Below are 6,262 nucleotides of genomic sequence, written 5' to 3'. Positions count from 1 at the left end.
GTCTTTAATGACGTTATATCCGGCTTGTTGTGATTGTTGAGGCCAAATTGATTGAAATATTGGTCAAGCAATGTTTTAGTCAGTCTGGACATTGGTATTGAATTTCAGCTCAGAAGCTTAAACATTATTTAATTAGTTTGCTCATTAAAGTTGTTATTAAAAACGATTTTTCACTTACAGATTAAAAATAAATATTGCATTGTATTCCTCGTTTTCTCTTGAATCCAAACATATATAGATATGTTATGTTTACTTGAAAAACGCGCTCAGAATTAAAGAAAATAGGTCGAGTATAATGTTTGCATGCTTCGCGGAGACGAGCGTGACTCGTCTCGGTCTTCGGAGAAGTTTAGCCGAGACTGTCTGAATGTAGTCTCAGCTATGACTGGTTTTTGGTGTTGATCTGTTTGATACCGACTGACGAAATGTTTTATATCGCTTCACGCGACTTGTTGTTTTATCTCAGTTATTAGTATGCTTTGTATGCTTGTTTAATGTGTGCCAGTTTGTTTTAGAATGAATTTGTAAAGCGCCTGGAGCCAATTGAGCCAAGTTATTTATTATCATTATCATTTAAGTTATTGAGACATCCCAGTGCACTAAGGGATTTATAGAGCAATCGAGAAAATTCATTATTGAACGAAGCGCATAGCGCTGAGTTTAATAATTATTTTCGAGATTTGCTCTATAAATCCCTTAGTGCACTGGGATTGTTTCAATAACAATATTGTCGGTACCGCCAGAGAAAAAAGAAGATTCAACACGCTAATTTTGCCACGCGCATTTGGATAGGCGTAACTGTTTGGTCAAGTCGTGTAATATCTACTTTTGTGTGTGCTTTCGTCACACGCAAACTCTTGTTTTAATTTCTGTTGGTAAATTCCAGTGTAGCGTTAAGCTAAACAGTGATGATCTTTTAGAGAGACCTCATTTGAACTCGGAGAAAGGACTGTGTTCTTAGTTTTTTGCGATTCGAAACCTCCAATCGAGCTTCGACGGATTGACTGTGCAGAGTGACTCTCCTTAAATTGACTACCCCCTCCCCCCAAGGTCGACGGTTAGCACATTTTCAAAATAAATGTGGCACGTTTCTCGTGTTGTATCTTCACTAATCGGGGAGTCTGGTACTAAATATGGACGGTAAGAATGCTCTGAACCCTACACATATTATATCCCCATCGTTTTTCCGTTCACATTTGCCCAACATGTTAATTTGCTGAGCAGGGTTTATGTCGTCTGCTAGGCTATGGCAATCGAACCACTGCAGTCTCATTTCAAAAACATAAATTGCTCGTCACGTTGCACTGAGTCTGCATGCATGAGGCAGGCTGGTAATAATGGTATACATGGTAAGAACGTTCTGAACCCTACACGTTTTCGATTCCGATTGTTATTGCCTTGAAATTATAATTCGGAAACCATTTATTTACTGAACTGATGCAGTCGTATTCAGTGTAGTCCGCTACGTATGACAGAGTCGATCGAGTCAGTCGACTTCCAAATGCTGGTCTAGCTGGTACGTTATCGGAATAACACTTGTGTTTTCTGTTGGCCACTAACACGGCATATGCAAGTCGAAAATGAGATGAGACACAGCGGCTTCTATTTTTAGATCAGTGGGCTTCACTGTGGCACAGGCACATGCAATCTGTCAGAAAAAAACACTTCTGCTTTAATTGAGCCGCAGGAAATTTATTGTCCTTTTGTATTGTGGAGAATATAAGCTACATGTCGTTAATTAATTCTGAGGATGAGAGTACAGTCTCGCTTAGACAAAGGGCGGAAAAATGGGTATGCTCTGCGGAAAAGTTAGCGCACTCCAAGAGTGTGCTAACAGTTTTAAGCGCATCACCATTAGCCAATCAACTGGTTCACATCAGGCATGTGACACCAGTACTTATTGACAATTATTATTATTATTATTATTATGTGTGTTTAGTTTTGAGCAGACACTGTCATAATGGAATCTCGCTCTCTCTCTCTTTCTATCTAAAGCTAAACTTGATTCCAAGGAGAGATCTCTCAGCTTATTCTGGACGCGTCGTGTGGGATTCTCTCCCGAAATTTGTTATCGAGTCCCAATACTTTCAAAAAACGCCTTTCATTGTCAAATAGCAAAAAGTCACAGTTTTAGATTTATTTTCATATTTGTCCATAGCATCAGTGTTTCGTTATATAAAAACTCCAAGTTTTGCTAGGTTTACATTTTGTTCCCGGCGGCCACGGCAATCACGTTTCAGGCCACCGTGGACAAAACGGGAGGGACGTGAGACAACGTGGGGGGACGGAATGGGCAAACGTGACAGGCCGTGATTGCCGTGGATGCCGTGCCAGATTTTTAAACTGTCAAAAAATGTGCCACGGCAGTCACGGTGCGGATGAGAAACATAGTAGGCCGTAGTAAAACGGGGTGAACGCAAGAAAACGTGACAGTACGTAATAGGCCTTAACAAAACTTGGAGGCGGTCCGTAGTGGGTCCGTAGTGAGACGGGAAGCATGTGTATTCCCCGGCATCTCACGGTCCTTTCAAGTTTTGTCACGTTCTGCCGCGTTTAGTGCGCGTTGTGTCACGGTTGCCTCACGGTAACTGCGCGTTTTGTCACGTTTTGCAACGTTTCTCTCTGCAAGCTAGGGTGTATGGTAGCCGTTTCGTCGCGTTCAATCACGGCGCGTCCCGGCGTGGGACGGTTTGGGGTCCGGCGTGCTACGGCGCATTGCGTTCTACTATACGGTCTGACACGGCGCGCGCGGTCTGGGAGGGACTATATAATAAGCCGAGCTACAATGATACAGTACAGGATACAATGATTGCTATTGCTTGGGAGGCTTTTTTTTATACCGTGGGCACAAACGTGCTCCAAAGCTGCCCGGCGTCCATGTTTCATCCGTACAAAGCCTCGACAGAACGTAAAAAACGTGTCAGACCTTGATCAGAACGTTAGAAACGTGAGGGACCCCATCAGAACGTGATGGGCCGGTGGTAGACCGCGGGCTAAACCTTAGTGCGCCTTGGAGCCTCCTGGACTCAGCCCCTTTCCCCCCATGGCCCGTGAGAAAACTTGGCAGGAACTATTATAAAACTTGAAGACAGAGAAAATATGACCAAAATCCCACGGCGCACTACTTTTTGGGCCAACAGACTGCCGTGGCCACCGGGAACATTGTGTAAACGTAGCATTAACATTTTTGTTGGTTGCATGTTTGGAAAATCCCCCTGTATCATGTACTATTTGATTAATTGAGTAATTTGATTCAATAGTGAAATGTTTGAAATATTCCATTGGTTCTTGTGTCGTGTTTCTTGTTCGAGTGCGTGTTGTCATCATTCCGTATGTTTAAATTGTGCGTGACAGTGTGTGACTGAGTGTGTAGACATGCGTGTTTGGGGGTATGCGTACTGCAACCCAGTGTACGTGAAAGCAAATGCTGAACAGAGCAGTACGTCACCAAACATGAAATTTATTGACACCTATATTACGCACTTTCTCAATCAGTTTTGCTCTGTCTGTTGTTTTTATTAGCAGAGCTTCCCAAACTGTGTGTCCTGATGTCATATACGCACTACACTAATCGCCATAAAAAACTAAACACATATATTTAGCTGTAGAACTTTGTGATGCGGCCAGTTATAGTAAAACCAAGTATATTGCCAGAAAGGTAATTCATCCCCCTGCCGTTAGAAACACAGAGTTTTATTTTTCATCAATTAGTTTGTATGCAGTGTACCGGAGACCTAGGACACCCCGCAAAATCAAATTCGCAAAAGTAAATTATTTTGCAGACACTAAAATACACAAAACATCAAAATAAGTAAGAGTGACCCCGTTTTTGATCGCAAATTAAAGAACAACTCATTTTCTACCCACATAAATTGATTTGGTTCAGCTGTTGTGCCTAGCAGTGTTGTTTTGCCATTTTGAAGAATACAGGTGTCAGCCTCGCCAGAAGCTGTAAAAGGCCTGTTTTGGCATCATTTCTTGTGGGCTATGTGGGTAAAAACCCTGTTGTTTTGGAATGGCTTATTGTATTGCTTTTACACTTGACATGAGTATTGATAACACAATAGCTAAACAGTGTGTAAAATATCATGGCGTTTTGTTGAGTTATTTGGACTTACTAGAACTTTTCATAAAAGTTTGGTTAAATTGAATAATTATTTACAGTAGCGAGTATGGCATCCCTAGCGGTTTTTTCCATTTTTTTGATAAATGTCTTAGATGACGTCATATCTGGCTTTTCGTGAAAGTTGAGGCGGCACTGTTACGCTCTTATTGTTTAAATAAATTGGTTGACATTTTGGTCAAGTATTTTTCGACAAAGCCCGGAATTTGGTACTGCATTTCAGCTTGGAGGCTTGAAAATTAATTAATGAGTTTGCTCATTAAAGTTATCATTAAAATCGATTTTTCGCAAACAAATTTAAAATTGATTGCATCGTATTCTTCATCACATTCTGAACCTAAAAATATATACTTATGTCCTGTTTACTCTTAAAATGTGATCACAATTAACAAAAATACATTAATTAGTCTAACGATTAAAATTCAAGAAATCGATCCAAAAATGATTTCGATAAACAAGTCGCGTAAGGCGAAATTACTACATTTAGTCAAGCTGTCGAACTCACGGAATGAAACTGAACGCACTGTATTTTTTTCACCAAGACACTACAGCTTCGTCAATTCCCGCGGGAAGGAAATCGCTCTCCTCCCACGTGCAAAACGCAGTGAAATTGACACGCCAGAACTGCGCGGTAGCGTATTGTGCTAAGCAGGAAAGCGCGCTTTTCTGTATTCGTGTTAACTTTCTGAGCTTGTTTCGAATACAACCTATCATATCTATGTTTTTTTGGAATTAGGAAATGATAAAGAATAAGATGAAATCATTTTTGGTTTAAAAATGAGAGCGTGACAGTGCCGCCTCAACTTTCACGAAAAGCCGGATATGACGTCATCAAAGACATTTATAAAAAAAATGAAAAAAATCTCTGGGGATGCCAAACTCAGGATCTCCCATGTCAAGTTTCATGAAGATCGGTCCAGTGGTTTACTCTCAATCGCTCTACACACACGCACGCACGCACACACACATACACGCACGCACGCACGCACACACACACACGCACACGCACACACACACACACACACACACACACACACACACACACACACACACACACACACACACACCACGACCCTCGTTTCGATTCCCCCCTCTACGTTAAAACAGTTAGTCAAAACTTGACTAAATGTAAAAAGCGTGCCAGTTCAGTCTGCTGCTCTGGACTGGGTTTTGATGTTGGAAGATCTGTTTTTCGTAATTGTTGTTTTGTTTTCACATTTCCATACCACCCAAGCGCGTTGTTGCTTTTGTACCAAGATTGATCCCTAATTGTAATATTCATTTGTGTTGAAGTGTGCAAAATCCTGAATTTTTGAAACTACCCTGAAAAGAGTTATTACAGTTTAATCAAACTTTTCTGAAAAGTTCCAGTTCGTCAAAAGAAACTCATCAAAACGCATTAATAATATTCGTGTCAAATTTAAAAGCAATACAACTAGCCATTACTAAACTACGGGTTTTTTACCCACATAGCACACACAAAATGACGCGAAAACAAGCCTTTTACGGCTTCTGACGAGGCTGACACCAGTCTTCTTCAAAATGGCAAAACAACACTGCTAGGCACAACAGCTGAACCAAATCAATTTGTGTGGGTAGAAAATGAGTTGTTCTTCAATTTGCGATCAAAAACGGGGTCACTCTTGCTTATTTTGATTTTTTGTGTATTTTAGTGTCTGCAAATTTACTTTTGCGAATTTGATTTTGGGGGGTGTCCTAGGTCTCCGGTACACTGCATAAAAACTAATTGATGAAAAATGAAACTCTTTGTTTCAAACGGTAGGGGAATAAATTACCTTTCTGGCAATATACTTGGTTTTACTATAACTGGCCGCATCACAAAGTTCTACAGCTAAATGTATGTGTTTAGTTTTTTTTATGGCGATTAGTGTAGAAGCCAAAAAGCGTACTAAACTACACGCTGTAACAAAACAAAACAACAACAAATTCTAAATAGGCAGATGCGTTTGAGTTTAGATCTGTGTAATGGGACCGTTTATTGTCAAACAAGGTATATTGATTCTTCTACCATATTCAGCAAAACATTTTTTTTATTAGGTACTGTCTGTATAGTGGAACCTACATCACAGACACACAGAAACTGAAAAATAATTGAACATTAGCAGGCATTAAGAGAAA

Source organism: Littorina saxatilis, linkage group LG16 (assembly GCF_037325665.1).
Source record: "Littorina saxatilis isolate snail1 linkage group LG16, US_GU_Lsax_2.0, whole genome shotgun sequence".
In the NCBI taxonomy this organism is placed as follows: Eukaryota; Metazoa; Mollusca; class Gastropoda; order Littorinimorpha; family Littorinidae; genus Littorina; species Littorina saxatilis.
This window is presented reverse-complemented; position numbering follows the sequence as displayed.